Genomic DNA, 22,226 nt, shown 5'->3' with positions numbered 1-22,226 from the left:
CCGAAGTTGCATCTTGTTTCAAGAAGTTTGCCAAGAGAGCTCAAAATGAATTTGAAGTGAAGCTCAAGAAGATAAAAAGTGACAATGGCAAATAGTTTGACAACACAAACATAGAAGCTTATTGTGATAAAGTTAGAATCAAACATGAAGTCTCCGCAACCTATACTCCTCAACAAAATGGTGTAGTTGAGAGGAAGAACCGGACTTTGATCACTCTTGTAAGGACAATGCTAGATGAGTACAACACCCCCGAATCTCTATGGGCGGAAGCAATCAACACCGCATGTTATGCATCCAACCGCCTATTTCTTCAAAAGTTCCTTGTCAAGACACCATATGAGTTGCTCAATGGGAAGAAGCCAGACGTCTCCTTCTTTGGGGTGTTTGGTTGCAAGTGCTACATCTACAAGAAGCGGCAACACCTAGGGAAGTTTCAAAGGCGTTGTGATATAGGTTTTCTTGTTGGTTACTCATTGAAGTCCAAAGTATATAGAGTATTTAATCATGCCACCGGCTTGGTTGAAGAAATATATGATGTGGAATTTAATGAATCTAACGGCTCCCAAGGAGCACATGAGAATCTTGATGATGTAGGTGATGAACCATTGAGGGAGGCTATGAAGAATATTCCGGTGGGAGACATCAAGCCAAAAGATGATGAAGATGATGTATAAGTCATTAACCAACCTTCTTCATCAAATGTACCACAAGATGGTGAAAAAGTTGGGAGAGTAGAAAATGAAGATACTCATATCTCCCATGAGCAAATGGTGGTACAAGCACAAGATGTTGATGCTCCACAACCTCCTCCTCAAGTTGTCAATAGAAGAAATACACCTCTCCTACAAGATCATCCACAAGATCTCATCATAGGGAGTCCAACAAAGGGGGTGATGACTCGATCTCAAAAACTTACCTCATTTATTGCTCATCACTCTTTTGTCTCTTGCTATGAGCCTACCAAGGTAGAAGAAGCTCTTAAAGATCCGGATTGGATCAATGCCATGCATGAAGAGTTGAACAACTTCACTCGCAATGAAGTTTGGAATCTTGAAGAGCGACCAAAAGGTGCAAGAGTCATTGGAACGAAGTGGGTGTTTCGCAACAAGCAAGATGATCAAGGTGTTGTTGTGAGGAACAAGGCAAGACTAGTTGCAAAGGGGTTCTCTCAAGTTGAAGGTTTAGATTTTGGAGAAACCTTTGCACCGGTTGCAAGATTAGAAGCCATCCGTATCCTTCTTGCATATGCATCACATCATGAAATGAAACTATATCAAATGGATGTGAAAAGTGCATTCTTAAATGGCTTTATTAATGAACTAGTCTATGTTGATCAACCTCCCGGGTTTGAAGACCCTAGATATCCTAATCATGTTTATAGGTTGTCCAAGGCACTATATGGGCTTAAGCAAGTCCCAAGAGCTTGGTATGAGCGCCTTCGGGATTTCCTTATTGAGAAGGGCTTCACCATTGGGAAGGTCGACACCACACTATTCACTAAGAAGCTTTATGGGCATATCTTCATTTGTCAAGTATATGTTGATGATATCATCTTTGGATCATCAAATGAAGACTCATGCAAAGAATTTGGTGAATTGATGTCTAAGGAGTTCGAGATGTCAATGATTGGTGAGCTTACATTCTTTCTTAGTTTTCAAGTCAAGCAAATGAAAGAAGGCATCTTCATCTCTCAAGAGAAATACACAAAAGATCTTCTCAAGAGATTCAAGATGGATGAATGTAAGCCAATCAAGACCCCAATGCCTACCAATGGACATCTCGACCTAGATGAGGGAGGTAACTTGGTTGATCAAACTCTCTACCGTTCTATGATTGGTAGCTTGTTATATTTAACCGCATCTAGGCCCGACATCATGTTTAGTGTGTGTATGTGTGCTAGGTTTTAAGCTAGTCCTAAGGAAACACATTTAATTGCCGTAAAAAGAATCCTTAGGTATCTTAAGCACACGCCAAGCATTGGCCTTTGGTATCCCAAATGAGCTTTATTTGAATTAATTGGCTATTCCGATTTGGATTACGCCGGATGCAAAGTTGATAGAAAGAGCACATCTGAAGGGTGCCATTTGCTTAGTAGATCACTTGTGTCTTGGTCCTCCAAGAAACAAAATAGTGTGGCTTTGTCCACCGCCGAAGCGGAATACATTACTGCGGGTGCTTGTTGTGCACAAATATTATATATGAAATAAACTTTACTAGACTATGGAGTAGTTCTAGAGAAAGTACCTCTTTTGTGCGACAATGAAAGTGCGGTAAAACTTGCAAATAATCCGGTTCAACACTCTCGCACCAAGCATATAGATATCCGCCATCACTTTCTAAGAGATCATATAGCCAAAAATGATATATCACTAGAAGGTGTAAGATCCGAAGATCAATTAGCGGATATCTTCACTAAACCGCTAGATGAGGCTATATTTTGTAGATTGCGGAATGAGCTCAATGTACTTGATTTTAGTAACTTCACTAAAAATTGAGCTTGTGTTGTCCCTTGCATTCATTGTAACATACAACATGTTTAATTTGTGTTAATGCATATAGGGCTTGTCTAACATGGTTAAGATAACCGCCGAAAAGCGTGTGAAGAAGCTTAACCTTGGATCAAACCTGACAAGCAACTAGATTTACTTACAAGTATTACATATGCATGAATGTTGTCTTGCCGTTTTGTTCCATTTGCCCACTTGTTGCCTATTTTATCAAAAAGAATTATAGCCTAAGGCAAAATATTTTGAAAAATATGAGGGTTTGAGAGAGGTCACTCACATCAGTCCCAATTGGTGTTTATTTGGATCTTATTCAAGTTAGGACTTGATTGGGAACAGGTAGCGCGAAGGAGGGTTGAAGGCTTGCTTGAAAAGGTGCACCGGACACTGCACCGGATGCTGCTGTCCAGCGTCCGGTCAGTTCACAGGAGGTGAATTGCTGATGAAGGAGTGACCGGACGCTGCGTCTGTGCGTCCGGTCAGGAAGGGTTCAGCGTCCGGTCGATCAAGGAAGGACTAGCAGTACTGACCGGACCCTGCCTGCGTCCGGTCATGGACCACCGGACACGTCTGGTCCCGATTCCAGAGGATTTGGACCTCTCTGGAATCGACCAGACGCTGGGTGGTAGCGTCCGGTCGCTACCACCGGAGCGTCCGGTCAGTGGATCTCACGCGACTTCAGGACTCTTTTCGGTTTCCTTTTTCTATCGCGTTTGGGGGATTATTTAACCGAGCGTTCGCTGTTCCTATTCCTTAACCAAACCAGCGCCGTCATATGCCCTAACCCGAGCCGCCGCCGCCGCACACCGCCGTAGCCTTGCCCGCGCCAGTGCTCTGCGCCAGCCACCTTCGCGCCCCCGCTCGCCAGCCGCGCGCCTCCGTGCCCCTGCCTCGCCGCACCACCGCAGCTCACAAGCCACCGAGCCTCACCCGTGCCAGCTCATCTCGAAGCGCCACCGAGCTCCAGCACTGCCGCGCCTCTGCAGCACCGCGCTGGCCACCTTGCGCCCTAGCTCGCCGCTCCGCCGTTGTCAAGACTGCTGGTCATCTCGTCGAAGTCCCCTAGCCCTACCATCCCCTTGATTAGTAAGGCAAGTTTTATTTTTCCAATGACCTAGATCAAACTCTAAATGCACTGATTCCCCATTGTATTCAGGGCGTTTGACCTTACCCTAGCCGGTTCCGAGATCCCCCGCGTGACATCTTATATCTTCTCGGATCGCCGATCGTCAGGTAGAAAGCCACTCGATTCAAGTTCGCATCTACATTGCTTTCTCTATTAGGATTTCGCATCTATTAGACATATGGTATTTATTTGTATATCCATCTATTCTATCGTGCAGCGAGTCGGTTCCGTTGTGTTTCGTCTGGCAGTTGGCAGTCAACTCGGAGCCAAGCTCGCGAGTAAGGATCGAGGCCAAGCCTCGAAAGCGGCAGTTTAACAGTTGATCTTCATCAGCGGTAGTTCACCATCTTGTCGGTTCAGATGGCTCGCACCAAGAACGTTGGTGGTGGCCCAGGTGATGATGATCGGAGGCCCCCGCCTCGCCAGCCAGCCAGATCGAAGGGCAAGTCAACCAAGCAGGTGACATTCAAGAAGCGGAAGTACCCCGACGCAGAGACTGCGAGAGCAGCAGCTGTTGCAGAGGCTGCAGAGCGTGCCGAGAGAGGTGGTGCCCACAGCGGAGTTGTCATTGCAGATCAGCCGGTTTCACCAGCACTGAGAGCTGCGATTAAGGATGTTGAGCGTCGTCATGGTAGTCCAGCTGGGACTGCCACGTTTGCAGGACGACGGGTTGCCATTGAGGAGGGTCCATCAGCACAGCAGCAGCCCCCACCAGTAGAGCCTCAGCCAGCCCAGGAGACTCAGGAGGGTCAGGAGACCGAGCCGGCACTTCAGCTATGCCGCTCGAGTCGTACCAGTGCTACAGTTCCACCGAGGGTAGTTACACAGCGCAGAGGTTCACGTCCTCCGCCTAGACCTCAGGGTCCGCCTCTAGTGGTTCACCTCGACTTGAGGGCCGCCACCGCCAGAAAGGTTCAGCAGCTGTGATTTGTTGAGTTTGAGGTTTGGTTTCCTCCGAGGAGGGATGAGAGAGCAGCTGAGGGGTTCTACACGCCACTGCAGGAGGATTTCTACAATGCATATCTTAACAGTGGGGCAGTGTTCAGATCTCAGAGGGTCTATCAAATAGAGTCTATTGTGGCAGTAGCGGGAGAGAGCATTCGGCAATACTTGTCATATTTGCCAGGACTGACAGATTTGATTGGACGGATGGGCATATATGTACCATCTTGGGTCCGTCAGTTTTATGCCTCACTCTACATCGATCCGCATCACAGATTCATTCACTTTGCTTTTAAAGGCAAAGACTACAGAGTGATGAGTGGTAGGGTCAGAGAGATACTGAGGCTACAGGAGCAGCCTGTCAAGATGCATGAGGTCTGTTATGGACAGTAGGAGCCTCCCAGGCGTCCTCATGGAGGGTTGGTGCCCCCTACAGATTTAGTGCGACATTGCTTCAAGGAGCCGTTTGGAGAGGGGTCGAGCAGGAACCCTAGTGACTTGACTCCTACAGCTAGGGTACTAGAGGCCATCATCAGAAGGACACTGCTTCCCAGGTTGGGATACAGGGAGGGCCTGACTCGCTTATAGCTCTGGCTACTTAATGCCATCATGCAGCAGATAGTATTTGATATCTGGGATCTCCTGCTTTCAGAGACGGAGGATACTATAGCTGAGGGATTCAAGGGTCGTAGGCAGCTTCCCTATGCTCACTGGATCACGTTTCTCATCCACAGAGTAGTGCTTGATAAGCCCCCTGGCATGATGGATGAGTATACAGGTGCCACCACAGAGTTCCCAGCTTACAACCTATCACAGAGGATCAGGCACACCACTCCTCAGGCATCCAGATAGCCTAGCCATCATCCCGACGTGCCAGAGTCCGCAGCTCAGCAGGATGAGATCATCAGAGGGATTGCAGCCACTGAGGAGGAGGAGCTAGAGGCACAACAGGAGGTAAGCGAGTACAGTGATAGCTCTGACGATGACTACCAGCCTATACCTCAGATGCCGCCACGCAGACACGATGCTGAGGCCGGTAGCTCTAGTTCTGCTCCACCTGCTCCGCAGACAGACCCTGCTCTCATTGCTATTCTTGAGCGGATGCAGCAGGATCAGACATGACAGGCATAAGAGACAGCTGCCAACTTCGCACAGTTTCAGGCTTGTCAGGACGAGTTTCAGCGGCAGCAGCAGCTCCTTCAGCACCAGCAGTTACTTATACAGCAGCAGCTCATGGGATTCATGCAGCATGTAGTGACAGCCATTGGGGTCCCACTGCCACAGCCTTCGCCCCAGCTTGCACAGCCTCCTACCACTTCGACGACTCCAGCAGTACAGCCCAGTGGGCTCCAGAGTCAGGGACAGCCTCCAGCTCAGTTTGCTTTACCGCCTATACAGGTGTCCCAGTGGTTAGCCTCACCCGTGGTAGCCCCGCAGTTCACTCCACTTCAGACGGGCTTCACACCAGAGCAGTCTTCCTCGCTATTCGTGCCGGAGACGTCAGTCTCCAGGAGTCTTGGAGCATCCTTCAGCGAGTTGACCGACATGCCTACTCCGCCTCATATGCATACCGCCGGTCCATCTACAGCAGATCCAGTCGCAGTGACTACTCAGAGGCTCCCCTCGTCTATCGCCTCGTCCGATCCTACGACAGACATACTTGCAGCTTCACAAGTAGCACCAGCCCTAGCTTAGACCCAGACCGCTTCAGCAACACTTCCTGCCACAGAGGGTCAGTCAGTTCAGAGCTCAGGGTCAGATGATGATGGTGCCCAGTTCCAGCTTGCCCCACGTTCTTCAGCGCCCGGCTCGTCCGCTATAGCCCCGCCCTAGGTTTTGGTGTTTGACGCCAAAGGGGGAGAGGGTGTTCGAGTATGTAGTCTCAGGGGGAGCTACATTTAGGGGGAGCTAGTTATATAGTATTAGCTTATTATATACATTTGGAGTTTTATTTGTGTGATACACTATTACTTATGCATTCGTGTGTTTACTTTCATGCATACTATTATATATATGTGATAGTGCTATCTACGTGGTTGTGATATTTGACATGTGTGACTTCTACTTTGCTTTATCTATATGTCATATCACTTGTGTAATGCTCATTTGCTTTTGCTTCCGCGTTTATACTTCGAAGCAAATGAGCTTTGTTATTTGTACTCATGCTTAATTCATATCCTTTGAGTATATTGTGTTGGCTTGGGTCATATAAGCTTGACTAACTCTTTTGTTCTTATTGACAAAAGCTTATATGAACCAAGCCCGTCAAAAACCTCACTTCATAACATACTCGAGGTGGTATTATCATCAATCACCAAAAAGGGGGAGATTGAAAGCATCTAGGCCCCTAGTTGGATTTCGGTGATTAATGTCAATACAAGATTACTATGACTAACGTGTGTTTTGCAGAGGCAATTAAGTTAGGTCATGGTAATGGAGATCGATTGGGCAATCGAGGTTGTCATGCCCCTACGATGGAAATCATTTCGGTTTTTAAAAGGATGGACGACAAGGTTAAGGATAACTAGTTCTAAGTGTCGATTGGAGTTGGAGAGACACTTAGAGTAGTTTAGGACTTTGTTTTTCCTTTGGCCGTACTATTAAGGGGGTTATGAACGGGTAGCTTGACCTAGTTGAGTCTAGTGAGTTAGGTGTGGTGTACACTTATTAAAACTAGCTCTAGGTAGCTCCTATGAATGCCTAAGATCCTATGGAGCAAACTTCATTCACAGATGTTCGAAAGTTGGAAGTGAATGGAGGGTCAAACACTGACCGGACGCTGGCTCCGGTGCGACCGGACGCTGGCCGCAGGGTCCGGTCAGTTCATTTGACCGTGGAGATCTAGTCTGGTGTGACCGGACGCTGAGAGGTCATGTGACCGGATGCTAAGGGCCAGCGTCCGGTCGACTCCAGTAAGGGTCTAGACTTAAAAAAGTGTGACCGGACGCGTCCGGTCGATACTGACCGAACCCTGAGGGTTCAGCGTCCGGTCAAGTCTAGTAAGGTTCCAGTAAGGGTTTTATGTGATCGGACGTGTCCGGTCAGTGCTGACCGGACCCTGCCAGCGTCCGGTCAACTCTTTACTACTGGTTCACGGGTTGAACTGACCGGAGCGTCCGGTCATCACGACCGGAGCGTCTCATGCGTCTGCCATGGACGTCGGCTCATGCGTGCTGCAGCTGTTCGCCTGGCCACGTGCTGCCGCTGTCCGCCTAGCCGTACGCTGCCCTGCGTGAGCTCTCGAGCGCCTCCTCCGCTGACCGTGTCGCTGCCGAAAGCCGCCGTCGCCGGCACAGCCATCGCTGTCGCAGTCTGCTTCCGCAGCCAGTAGGTCGACCTAGCTCGCCTTGGGCCGAGCCGAGCAGCCCCTCGGGTGCGGCCAAGCACCTCGCTACTCTCGTGGCCTTCTTCGCCGCCACCGGCCATCCTCCCCAGTCGGGTTCTGGCACGCCGCCGTGCTGTGCCCCGCCTTGGTCCAAGCTGTGGCCAGGCCTAGGCCCGATCGTGGCCCACGTGCCTCACCGGCCGTCCAGTCACCGTCGGCGAGCTCCTAACCGGTCGAACCAACCGTCGACCGATCCCCTGGTCCTGCTCTGCTTGTGAGGAAGAAGAGTAGACCTCGGGGTGAGAATAGAAACTTTTCTTGGGTTCCCAATGCAAAACCGTGACTCATATAAATAGTGATGCATAGTGTGTGATGTACTGTGGGTTGAATAGAGATAAGCTTAGGGGTCTCTTTGCAAAAGAGCCAGCGCCTCCCTGTTTGGGCCATGCGTGGGTCGGCCGCTTCTGACTGGGCTGGGCTGCCTTCCCCGTTGGACCAGGGCGAGTTGGGCCGCTTCGGGCCCAAGGACCCTTTTTCCTTTTTCGGTGTTTTGTTAATTTCAGTAATCGGCTAAATGCTTGGAAATTCATAGTAAATAGCAGAAAAATCATAAAAAGGAAAACGAATATGTTTTGGAATCCTTGTAACTAGCTCTATGCAGTAGACATATAATATCATATGCTTTAGTGTAAAGTTTTTGGTTGTTTGTGTAGTCTAGTCTTTATGTTTATTTGTTAGAGGATATTCTAGTAATCCAAATGCAGTGAATTTTTTTGGTAGACTAGTGTTGGCGTGTGTGTGCTCTGGTAAAAATTTCATGCACAGTTGATACATAGTTTTTGAGTTATTGATTTATCTCGTAATATGCTTGTTTAATGTTTTTTTAATTATTAAATGTCGAAAAAATAGAAAATGTGGTTCCATCATGTACTTTTACAATTATTGTGTTCCATTAACCCATAATATGGCTCTAGTGCTTAATAAACTGTTATTATATAAGTTTCCTGATGTCATATGCTTTATTGATTATTAACTCTACGCTGTATGTGATTAAGCTTTTATATACACTAGATGTTTAGAATAACGTTAATAAATGCTTTATATGCTACTTGTTTTCCATGCTTGACTAAGTAAAGTGTTGCTCATCCTTGTTTGGTAATAATTGCATGCTTAGCATGTTGTTTGTTGTTTAATGTTTGTAAATGTCTTGTTATTCTTGTTTGACTTGAGAATGCATTGCATGTTGCATATCATTTAGGAACGATGATGGATCGATGGGATCAACTGGGGTAGCTGAAAAGATGGTGCTAGGGATCAGGTCACAAAGATGGAATACTAACTTTTGGTTATATGTTACCCAAGCAAGCCCCGGTGCATAACCCCTACTTTTTTGTACTTTATATTATGTTTGTGCATTAAGTTTTAAGGAATTAAATAAAACCCACTTGTATATATATATACTAGTATGACAGAATCATGTAGATTGCTATGCTACAGGACTCCGGTAGAAGTCAAGTGATTGCATGTCACTCGCGAGAGATATGAAATATATTATTGTTGTTACTATATTATTATCACCTGGAATATATATATGAATGATAATTGAAGACCGGGTGGAATGTTACTTTGGATTTGGACTTGGTTCGGCATTCGAGCGAGGCTCAGGTTGTATTTATTCTGCCTGTGTCGATTAAGGACCGATCGTGACATTAGATTCTAGACAGGTCACAGACTTATTATTCTGAGCACATACTTGTTTATGGAAACATGGAAGGGCCATTGCTCTCTTGTTGTAGGTTTTGGCTCATTCTGAACCAATTGATTGGAGGCAGGGATGGTGGAGGTCTAAGCACCACACTCAGTCTGGGACTCCGGTGTGGGGGCTTAGAGTCCAAGTTTGAACGGGGACCTAAACCCCTTGACAGGAGAGTGGTGGGTTGGTCTTGCTTGTGCCTGGGGTCCAAGCGGGGCATGTGTTTCAGGGTACCCAGCTGGGCACATTGATTCGCGAATCATCGGGTAATCCGGTACGACTTATCTACAGTCTAGTATCGTAGTAAGAACTGGAATATGAAAGATGTAAAACTGGTTCTGATTGCTTACCACCTACTTGAAAGTAGTACATGTGCTTACATAGAATGGTTAGTTAATGAACTAATGATGACTGCTAATAAAATTGAATATAAGGGTACACGTTTAGTAATGCTCCCGTAGATATAATAAACCCACAAGCCAGATAGCCTTGCATATCCTTGGAGTCTTTTCTTTTCTCCTGACGGGTAAGTCTTGCAGAGTATAATTGAGTACTCAGGGTTTGTTCTACCCTGTTGCAGGTGATAGGCGAATGCTAGAGCTGACACTTATGTGCGGGAACCTCCTGGTGGACTCAGCGATGATTCCTTTACACTGCGATCATAATTTTTATTTATAACTCTCACTAAATATTTTTATAAATATAAGTTTTATAATCTGTTGTCATAGTTTATATATCAATGCTTCATCATGTCATGAATATATATTTATTTTTGTTGTAACTCTGATCACATGTTTATATTTCGCTGTTAAATTAAATTGTTCATAACTCTGATAACATGATCATATTCCGCTATTATAAACAATAAATATTATACTATGATGTTGCATGGAAAATGATGTAAGAAATGACTTAAGAAAGTTGTAAGCTTTATTCTCTCATTTGCGATCCTGATGGAAAAATGTGGATTTTCGGATTCTCCCTTGGAGGTGTGCTCGACGGAACTGCGTAATTTAGTGTCTTTCCTTGAGTACTTAGTGTCTAATGGAGGACAAGTACTCCTGGAGGGCATTAGATTAGACGATTCTATCACAACAAATCTCTATTTCAGCACTCAGAATTCATCATCAAACTCATTAGGATCAGCAACCTTGTCTTCTTCAGTAGCAGGAACATTGTCATCTTCTTCACACTCGCTCACTTCCGCATCATCATGTGGGTCTTCAACTTCCTCTTCCTCTTCTCCATCTTCAGTAGCAGGAACATGAACATTTCTTGAACGACTATAACGTTGAGTAGCAGTAGCTCTCCTAGGAAGATTACGACCTTGCAGCGCTTGTGATGCACCGGTGGCTTCATCAACATGCTGCCATGTGAGGTCATTGATAGCATCAGACCCTCGCGCACCTGGAATGGGCACATGCAATGAATCAGTCCATTCATTGTTCTAATCAAACTCCTCAATGATCAAAGGGTCATATTTCTTGCCTGCCTTCTCACACATAAGCTGAACCCTTGTTCTCATCTTCTGATTGTATGAAACAAAAACAATATCATTCAATCTCTTGTGCAACAGCTTATTTCTTTTCTTTGTATGCATCTACAAACAAAAAATCAGATGGGAAGCAGTATGGCACTATGGGAAGCAATATTCCTTTTCTTTATATGCCTTATGTTTTTTTGCACAATAGTAAACTAAAGAAAGAACACAAGTGAATGGCACTATGGCAGAGGCAGACATTATACTAATCAAAGAAAGATCCTTGTGCTTTGTGTTGTAGCAGGGTGTGTGACAGCCCAAGCACAAGCAGCCATTTGTATATGTGAGTGACAACCCATATAATATAAAAAGCAGGCATCAACGGTTCATCTTACAATATTCAGAGGCTCAGAGCAGAGTACATACAGGCACACACCATGAGCAAAGAGCAGAGTGTAGAATATATATTCAAACCAAGGGAGGAGGTAGGGACAAGCATGCAGCATGAGCATACAATATTCAGATCAATAGCAGAGCACGAGGCATACAATATTCAGATCAAAAGCAGAGCAGCAGAGCATGAGGCATACTATATTCAGAGCAAAAGCAGAGCACGAAGAGCATATAACACTACAAGAGTACACGCCTGGAAGTTGGCCTTTGACGGACCAGAGACAAAGAGGAGGCAGGGGACATACCAGGCGGAGGCGTAGACATGAGGCGGACAGACAAATGCGGTGCGGGTGGACCTACGGATGACGACTCGAAGCGGACGGACAGGTGAGGTACGGATGGACCTACGGATGGCGACGACAACTCGAAGCAGAGAGGAGGCAAGGAGCGTCCAGGCCCAGGCTCACGGTAGACGATCGATGGAGGTGGGTGAGCAGCTGCAGACGACCGACGAATGCAGGTCTGGCCGGTCGACGGAGACGGGCGAGCAGGTGCGGACCGCTAGTGGACTTGCACAGTCGGGCGGAGATGCATGGGTGGCCTCGTGGGAGATGCGGGTAGCCGCTGGACTCGAGCAGACGAGCAGCAAGCGGAGATGCAGGGCCGCCGCCGCCAAGAGTTCCCGCCCTCGGCCTTCTCTTTTCCTCTCCCTCTCTCCCCGTGAAGCTGTCCACACCCGCAGTAAATGCCACTGAGCGGGAAATTTCCCGCGCAAGAGCATATATGCGCTCACCGCGGGTGTTTTGGCACGGACGCGCGCTCGATTTCCCGCCGACGCCATTCGCGCCTAGGCGTCCGCCCGACGCCATTCGCGCCTAAGCGACGCCTAATCCTATGAGGCGGATGCCATATCCGCGGAGGTCGTGGCGACCCCGACGCCCGGCACCTTTTCCACGCCTTGTCGCCTATGCGACGACTAGGCGACGCCTCATAAACCATGATAGCGACAACAGGTTGCAGTTAATTTATGCATGCGAATGCGATCATCTATGCTCGCCTAGATCAATCTTTGCTGCTGCTCGGCGGTTGCCTGCGAGACTCGGAAATTTGTTTGAGAAGGCATATTAACTATTAAGGCATATTATCTGTCCGTTGTGCATTTATGCTTAGAATGAAAATAATAATAATCATGGACCTCTTGCAGTTGCGGACGATTCAAAGTAGATTGCCAGCATCTGCAATTGCTTTGCCTTTGCCTCTTTTTTTTAGGAGTTCTTTTCTCTATACCACGAGAGCATGTAGCTGCAAGGAAGAAAAACCAAAGCTTCTATGGCTCGAAAGCTAATTTCAAGACTAACCGATCCATTGTAGCCCGCAGTCTGGCTGCTTCGTCTCGGTCCGGACCCTTTTTTCGAAACGGATCTCGGACCGACTTGAAGGCCCATGTACTATGCATGTCTCGGTAGCCCACGAGAACTCAGCGGCAGAGCGGAGACGAGCGCTCGTTCGGTTTGAGCGTTTAGCACCACCTCGCCAGGCGAAGGCAGACACGCCGCGAGCTCCCGCTATAAGAGGAGCGCCCCGTGTGACGTTGCTCCATACTTACCTGGACGGGATCGACGGGCGATCATGAAGGCCCGTGGTCTAGGTCAGTGGCCCTCACTGCACTTGGAGGGCGCGCTGGCTTACCATCTCCCCAAGTGGGAGAGTGGACGTCATAATTTGTGGTAGAGGGGGTACGCGTTCGCGCGGCCCTTGCAAAATTTAAAAAAGATAATTTCTTAACTTCGGTAAAAGACCTTCGGTAAAAAAGATAATTTTCGGCCCAGCTAAATTTTGGTGAAGGTTCCTTTACTCCTGGGCCTTGGATCTTTATATTTTAATATTTAAAATTTGGTTCTCGTGATATCCATTTTACTTAAAGGCCCTTTGATCTTTGTTTTATTTTGTTTATGTATCCTCGTACTGGCAATTTTATGCTGCTTTATGTACTACTGGAAAAAAAGTTCAGTTGGTTTTGCCACTCCTAACAATGTATTGGGATAAAAAAAAAAGACCGAATCACTTTTATATATTTTTAGCTCTCGATATGCACGAGAAAGCAGTATTCACGGGATGGAACGGTGGTGGACTAAGTGCCTAAATTTTAGAAAGAAATATTAAAAGTTGCTGGAGAGGGATTTTTTTTATCTTTCTAAAAATCAAGGATTAGAAAAGGATTTAGAAAACTATCGGCGATGCTCCTCTCGTGTTGTCCATGTGGAAAAAGTCCGTTGGTGCTGTTAAATTATTTGAGGATTATCCCAAAACATGGTATTTCACAACTGCTGAAGTATTTGAGGATTATCTCAAAAATAGTATTTCACTACTGTGTTTAACTTATGAGAACTGTTTCCGTTTTTTGTTTCAGGAAAGGAACGTCCCTTTCAAAAAAGAAGCCGTACAAAGAGAACAAAATGATTTAGAAAAATACTACGAAATGCGTTCAATGGTTAACGTAAATTGTAATGTTTTTTATATATCAATTAAATTGATCAAACTTGACACTCTGATTGACTTAACTTTTTGAGATTTGATTGACTTAACTTTGAGACTTAGAAGTAGTTCAGCCGTGTGAGAGTACATACGTAGCACGCGGCAGCCTCGCGTCACACGGGTACATTTAAAATCCACAACACGCCATCCTCCGCTGCATCGCAGCCGTCCAGCGCGACTGCCACGCACGATCCTAGCATCCAGATGCCCGGGGGGAACGTGTCAGCGTGTCACGTCCGCGCGCCCGCAGCCCACCTAAATATAACCGGCCCCGTCGCCATCCATCAGCCCGTTCGTTTGGCGGTTCGTTGCAGGTTCGTGAAGAAGTACTACTAGCTGGTTTGTGTGAGAAAAAAATATTGTTCTGACTGAAAATTTACGATCGTTTACTATCGTTTCACCCCAGCCGAATAGGCTGCATACCATCGAACGACTCGAACCTACGAGCACCCCACCCCACCCCACCAACCACGCTTCTTCTCACTTGTAAAAAGAGTATGTCTACTACACAACCATATGTTTTATATAATTTTAAAACATGAATTTTTTTACACCATAAGATTAAGATCAAACAACATTTATCTTTCTTCTACTTCTAGCCTTCTTCTACCTTAAGACAATTACAAAATCACAGATCCACATATCACAAATCACATATCACAGAAAACAATTTTTTTATAGAAGGATAAAATAGAGGGATTGGTTCCATTGCCTAACCGTTCGTCATGGGTTGTCGCGTCGTGGTCCCCTAGCCAGTGCTGGTGCTGCGCTGCTGGTGTCGCATCATGGGTCGTTTGTCATAAGAAAACGCACTGCTTGACGGACGCAGATCCGACAGACGCAGACAAACCGAGGCAATGATAAAATCCATGTGTTTTTTGATAAAACACACGTGTGTTGTACAATATTTCTATTGTAAAAAGGGTTAATTGGATTGGTGCCATTATAATTCTCACGTTTCTAAGAAATACCATTACTATTCAGCTATTTGTAAGCGTGCCATTAAAATTACACTGGAGTCTGAAAAATACCATTATGTACACTTGCCACGACCTGTGGCCCACATGCAGGCATATACAGCGGGTACGTACATTTGTATGGACCGTTGTGCCCCTAGGTTCTCCATTCATGTGCGCCGGTTTGACTGGATCGACTCAATCCGTCCATTCCCCACCGCCTCCTCTCTCTCTCACCCTAGATCGTCCGCCTTGAACCCTAGCTCGTCCGCCTCGGAGGCGACTGCGACCGGCGGCAGCGGCGACCGCGACTACCATTGGCGCCGGCGTCGACTGCTGCTCCTTTCCTAACCCCATATGCTGAGCGGAGGCGACTACGACCGGCGGCGGCGGCGACTACTGCTCGCGGCGACAGCGACCGTGACTGCGACCGCGACTACCGAGGGTGCCGACATCGACCGCGATGACTGCTGCTCCTTCCCCACCCCATCCGCTGAGCGGAGATGGCATCCACAGCTACCAGTTCAAGTGCTAGCCAGGTTGGTGGTCTCCCACGGATCGATTGCCCCAAATGCAAGATCCATGTCATTAGGCGAAAGAGCAATGCTGGCAATATGAATTACACTTGCCCCAATAATTTTTCGGTAATTTGTCTTGCTTTTCCTTTGATGTTGGGTTCTATGTTCGTCCAGCTGCAAATAGTGTTAAGTGGGTTGGGGTTTTGATTGTCAATTGCAGAACGATGACACTTGTGCGAACCATTGGTTTGAGGATCAATACTTGGCCTATCTGCGCGCCAATCATCTAGACAAGCTCAGGGATGTGGAAGTGGAAGGTGTACAGCCGTACATGGCCCTTTTGTTGCTCCTGCGGTTCAAGGCATAGAACATAAGAGTGACACAAAGATTGGGATGGCGGACTTGAAGGTTCAGATCATTGACTTGAAGGTTGACATTTTAAAGTTGGAGCAGGAGATGAAAGAATTGAAGAATGGAGGATTGAACAAGGCTTTTAGCTTAGGCAATGCATTAGTTGCTGTGGTGATGCTAAATCTGTTTGTAAGCCTCTTAGTTGCAGCAGTTTAGAAATAAAGTAGTATGCACCTTGGTCCTAGTAGTTTGGAGTTTAGTGATCTTAGCCTATAGGTTGTCAAGTGCTACTACTAATTTCTGTCTGTCCAACTGCGTATCTATGATGAAGGAATGTATGTTTAAGTAGGTTCTGTAAATTTGTTATGAATCTATCAATGTGAGCTATAGCATTTGGTGGCAGAGTGTATGTTTTGCAAAGGCAAGCTGTTCCACATGACCTGAAAAAACGAACAAGTGGATTTGTATGTGAATTTGTGATGAATCTGTTAATGTGAATATGTGAATTTGTAATGATTTGTAAAGCGAAGAGGGAAAGAAACACAATCTATACTATGAAAGGTTCCACATGACCTAAAAAATGAACAATTGAGCCAGCAAATGGAAAACAATTAGCCTAGCATTGATCTGAAAATGCTGCATATAGGAAGAAATGGTTGAATGAAAATAGTATAAGGTCTCTTGCATTTATAGTGCCTAGTGCTCTGCAGTCCTTTCCACAGATGCTAAAATGGTTGAATGAAAATAGTATCAGATTGTTTCAGAGAAACTCAGCAGCTCTGCTATTTTCAGTAGTTAGGCTTGATGCATTCTTCTTGCACCTTCTAGATAAACACAGACAAACAGCGTTCAAGGCCCTAGCATACATCAAGTTCCAGATAAACACAGACAAGCAGCGTTCCAGATAAACACAGCCAAGCAGCGAGAATGGAATGGAATGGAATGGAATGGCCCTAGCATACATTAAGTTCAGGCCATACAATACATCCAGTTCAAGGCCTACAATACATAACGTTTAGGAGACAAAAGAAACTATCACATAGTGTTTAAAGCCTATAATACATCAAGTTCAAGACCTACAATACATCAAGTTCAAGGCCTACAATACATAACCTTCATGTTTGTGATCACAACAAATCATATGGTGTTTAAGAAGTCCTTCAGGCTTCTCACAACACTAGCTGCTGGAGCAGCAACTTTCTTTTGCGGTTTTTTTTCTTAGGTGTCTTCTTCTTCTTAGGTGTTTTCTTCTTCTTGGGTGCACCCTTCTTCTTAGGTGTTGTCTTCTTCTTCTTTATTTGTGAAGGTCCAACACTGTCATCATCTTTCAACTGTTGCCTTTTTCTACAGATGCACACTATGATTAGCAAAAACTAGGGAATCTTTGGATTTTTAGGATCGTGGAGGACATTTATTTCCTGGGGATCTGCATCATCAATTTTTACCTTAAGAGGAGCACCTCCATCAGCAACAATAGGATCAACATTATCCACAGATGGTTGGTCACTGTCAGTGTTGGCTGGGTGTGTAGGTGGTACTGAAATGTAGATGTGCTCATCATCAACCCCAACATATTCCTCTTCATTGTCAAATATGTCTGGCTCCCTATCAGGCTCTACGTTTAACTCATCGACAGTACAAGGATTGACATCAGTAGAAGCTTAGGCATTTGGAATAGCAGCAGAAGAAGCATTTGCATTTGGAATGACAGCAGAAGAAGCATTTGCATTTGGAATGGCAGTAGAAGAAGGATTTGCATTTGGAATGGCAGCACAAGAAGCACTTGCATTTGGAATGGCAGCAGTAGAAGCATTAGTTGCATTTGGAATGGCAGAAGCACAAGCATTTGTATCAGGATTGAAATCAGTAGGGTTGACTGCTCCATCATCAGGTGGAATAACACATAAAGGCTCTATCAACTCATACTCAAATGTATCAGCAACAACTTTATCAAAGACTCCTACCAACACACAGCAACATATTTTAGACTTATACATGTCAAACATATCTATCATCTGAATGTCATTGACTAATCTGACATCTTCTTGCACATTCTTGTCAAAGAACCACAAAGATGCAGACTGGTTTGTCGATGTTTGACCATCGATAGCCTGCCACGGGGGTACCTGAGGTAGTATGTTTGGGCTTCAGCATATGCAGAACTCGATGGTGAACGCAAGAGACAAATGACTTATCCTGGTTCAGACCCTCGATCGTGGATCGAGTAACAGCCCTACGTCCAGCCGGTGTTAGCCTCTACGTCGGATTGATTGTAAAGTGTTGTATTGTACAATTGTTGTTCTATTGTCCTTTTCCCCAGGAGCCCTGCCCTCTTTTATATAGTCAGGAGGCCAGAGTTCTAGTCGGTTTACAATGAGAGATCCTAGTAGGATTACTGAATAGTACTACTACTAAGATCACATGGGAAGAATCCTAGTTGGACTAGATCTTTTCTCTCCCTTGCGGGGTATCCTGTGGGTCCCGCATCGACAAGCCCCCGAGCACTTCATGGTTGAGCTCTAAAAGTCTCGTTTTGCTCCTTTAGGTCTTGTTGAGTAGGAACTAACGTCATCCGAGTGCTTTCTGGAGTGAAACCTTGTAGCGCTTCTTGGGATCTTCGAGTGGTGAGTGCTTTTTGAAGAAAAAGTACATCCATCTGGTTGTAGCCCCCGAGCCTCTTGCTATTTGGAACAAGGAGCTGGAGGATCTTGTCTTGAAGTTGCTCTGATTGTTCGTTGAAGTTTTATCAAAAAGAACTCGAATATGGCTCGTTCCGGGTTCTTTTTGTCATAATGTCTTGAAGTGGTCTGTGTTGAGGAAGTCTTTTGGTGACGTGCGCTTTTTCGAAGAAAAAGTGCACTCACTGAGTGTAGTCCCCGAGCCTCTTGCTATTTTGGAACAAAAAGTTGGAGGGTCTTGAATCTTTATGTTGTTTGAAAATTTGTGTTTTGAAGTAGTCCCCGAGACTTGGATTATGTCATCATCCGAGTAGTTTTGTGGCATCTTTCCGAAGCAGTCCTTTAGTCTTGGATTAAACCATCATCCGAGTAGTTTCGCAGCATGCAGCCTCCGAGCGTATATCCATGTTGTTTTGTTCAGGAAGAACTCGGATGCGAGGTCTTGGCGTATTCTTTGATAGTCTGCTGTTGTTAGATGTAGTTGTATGGTGGTGGTTAAGTGTAAATGCCTTTTGTTCACGGGTTGTACTGTGCTGGTATATTCTTCCGAATATGTACGTCTTCGAGTACTGTTCCCTCTCGCCTGAGTCTTCCATTATTGAGTCCTGTCTTTTCACTGTGTCCTTTGTTAGGCTTATTTCGTTGGTACTCCTAGTCCATGTGCGCCGCTCCTTTGATCTATAAATACTGTCCCGGATGCTTGTTTTCATCCATTGGACATTCTGTTGAAACCTTCGTGGTCATGAACATGGTAGTTTGTGAAGTAGAGCAGCCCCCGGGCATATTTTATAGTTCCTGTGTGTCTTGTCGTAGCTGGAGAAAGTCTTGTGATAGGGATTAGAGGTAGGCTAATCCCGCGACAGCATTGTACCAGGATGTGCATGGCGGTAGTTGGAGGAAGTCTTGTGATGTGGGCTTCGTTCCTTCATCTGGCAGTTCTGGGTTGATCTTCGTCGCCTGTCCTGAGACTGTCCAGTGCAGATCAACATCATATCCAGCATCACATCGGTCTTGGGTAGACAGATGCCCGCCGGCCATCTTTGCTCCATGTTGTCCTGCTGTGCTGCTGATTTCCGCCTTGGATGCACTGCGTCCGTCCTTTGAAGAAAACAGTGTAGCTGATGGCGGTTAGTCCTTCTAAGTAGCAATTTGGGATACGTAGTTGTTCCAGAGCCTATCCGTGTCCGTGTTCCTCTTTGCTACTTTGCTTTTCGTGGTACCGAGTTCGTTGGGTCTTGTAAGATTTGTAATCTTCTATTTTTGAAGTCGCTTGTAATGGAACGAATCTTGTCTTCTGAGTTGTCCTTCACTTCTCTTCTGTGATCCCTGTCATTTATGAGATTACCGAGTTCTTTCTTAAATAACCGGGTTCTTTTGTTCCTTGCAAGGTAGCCCTTTGTTTCTTCTTGGTTGACGGGTTGTTCTTGTAGTGATCTGATAACCCTACCGTGGTGCTGGACGGATAAGTCTAAAATCTGCCCATTGGATTGTACCGTTGTGTGGATTTGTGCCCTCCGTCGTTTTAGCTGCGTCGGTAAATGGACCGTTGTGTTCTCACATGGTGTTTTAACGAGCCTGGTGGGCCGTTTCTAATGCTGTAAAATTTATTTATAGACCCTTCGTCCTTTTTTTCTTTACTGCCTTTCTTTTGCCTTCAAACCCTAGCTCTTAATCATCCACCGTCACCATTGCCGCCGCCGTCCTTAGCGCCGCCATCTAGCTTCATCTTCCCCAGTACCTTTTTGCTTCCGCTAGTTCATGGGTAAGAAGAAAACCGCGAGCAAGTCCTAGGCGACCTTCGTGGACGAGGAGTCATCCCTTTCCTTGATCGAGAACCAAGAGTTTGTGGCCATGAGGGCTGCTCAGAAGGTTTGGCCGGCTCCAACAACAAGCGAAGATCAGCTGCGCGAGCTCATCAGCGACGGCTTGATCCAAAGCAAAGTCATCGCTGAATGGAGAGTTCTGGGCGAGCATCGGGTTCTTGCTCCGGGTCCTGGTGAGGTTGTCCTCTTCGTTTCCTTTGTCCGCGCCGGACTTTGCCTTCCTGCTTCCGTCTTCCTTTATCAGTTTCTTGGTTATTTCGGGGTTAGTCTGAACCATCTAACCCCTAATGCCGTTCTCCATCTTTCCGTTTTCGTTCATCTCTGTGAAGCTTTCCTCGGAATCCCTTCTTCTTTATCTCTTTTTCGCTACTTCTTTCATCTGAAACCTCAACCCTGCCGCGAAGAAACCAGCGTTCTTGGCGGTTGCGGGATTCAGTTTCACCAGGGTCTTAAGATTAAGTTCTTTGACTATGACCTGGTCGATTCTATAAAAGATTGGCGTGCCGACTGGTTTTATGCTGCCAATTTGATCCCTTCCCTTGTCGTCCACTCTAGATCTGGTCCTGTGGTGAATGACCGATGGGACAAGAAACTTGAGTCACCCGCTGAGATTCAAGTGATCCAGCCAATCCTTGATAGGATTAGCATGCTGAAACAGCAGGGTTTAACCTATTTTGGTATTGTTTTGAGTTTTCTTCGTCGCCGAGTTCAGCCTTTGAAAGAGCACGAGCACCTTGGCTTCGAGTATTCTGGGGCCGAGGATCCTTCACGCATGGTCCCAGCTCTTGAGCTGACCGATGAGGAGGTACTCGAGCGTCTCTAGAAGATGCTGAAAGGAGTGAGCGTTATTCCTCCTGCTGTCTCCGAGTTCTCTGTCAACAACCCGCCCCCAGCTGTGAGTTGTTTATCTCTTTGTTTGGATACTTTATGTACTCTCGCTGCATCCATTTTTGCTTAGCTTTTCCTTGTCTTGCTATTTTATCCTTTTTCGTAGGAGCTTGGGCGGGACTTTGTTGACCCGATCCCTCTTGATGTTCTCCCTGCCGTGGCGGAGACTAGGATAAACTTGCTGGAACTTCTGCAACTAGTAAGTCTCCAACCTCCACAGCGCTTCCTGGAGTTTCTTCCGGATTTATTGATGTATATGAAGAATATGTTCCTCGTCTAGTCCCTCGTGGTCCTCGTAGTGTCCTGAAGAGGGGGCGAACGGATGGGTCTTCATCTGGCCTGCTTGTCTCCAAGAAGCCTCGCAAACCAAGTACTCTCTCAGGTACTCCAGTTGTTGCTAGCATGCTCTTAGGTGAGCACATTTAATACTCTTTGTTCCTTTGTTTTCCTGTTTCTCTCTTGAACCGAGTACTTTTTATTCTTTTTTCAGCAGGTGCTCTGGTTTCCTTGGCTGAGGGAGAGGAGGATGACGAAGTACCCCTCATCATGCGGCGGTGAGTTGTTTTCATATTCCTGTTGCATTGAATTTCTCTTCTTTATCTTGACTTTTAGTCTTGAACTTTTTGAAGTAACTGGACATCGGGTACGAGTTCTTCTGAGGCTCCCGCGCCGACTTCTTCTGAAGCTCCGGTGTCGAGTTATTTGGTAGCCTCAGTACCGAGCTCTACCGCTCCTCCAGTGCGGAGTTCTTCCACGGCTCCAGCCCTGGCTTCTTCCGTGGCTCCGGTATCTGCTATCTCGCTCCCGTCGTCGGGTGGTGGGGACATATTCATCGTCATGGTCCCCCCCTACGAGGCCTTCTTTTGGTTTCGCAAAGAAGAAAGTGGTTGGGTGAGTAGATTCTGGCTTCATCCTTTTGCTTCTGTCTTCCTTCTTCTGGTTCTCATCGGTGCC

General features: G+C 46.2%; 1 non-coding gene across 1 annotated transcript; it reads left to right on the top strand.

The window, feature by feature from the left end:
• Positions 1–13,121: 13,121 nt before the first annotated feature.
• LOC136541049 (U1 spliceosomal RNA) lies at positions 13,122–13,281 on the top strand. The gene has a single exon (XR_010780155.1). It is a non-coding gene; the product is annotated as a U1 spliceosomal RNA (small nuclear RNA).
• Positions 13,282–22,226: the final 8,945 nt, after the last annotated feature.

The sequence above is a fragment of the Miscanthus floridulus genome, chromosome 2 (genome assembly GCF_019320115.1).
Source record: "Miscanthus floridulus cultivar M001 chromosome 2, ASM1932011v1, whole genome shotgun sequence".
NCBI lineage: Eukaryota > Viridiplantae > Streptophyta > Magnoliopsida > Poales > Poaceae > Miscanthus > Miscanthus floridulus.
This window is presented reverse-complemented; position numbering and strand designations above follow the sequence as displayed.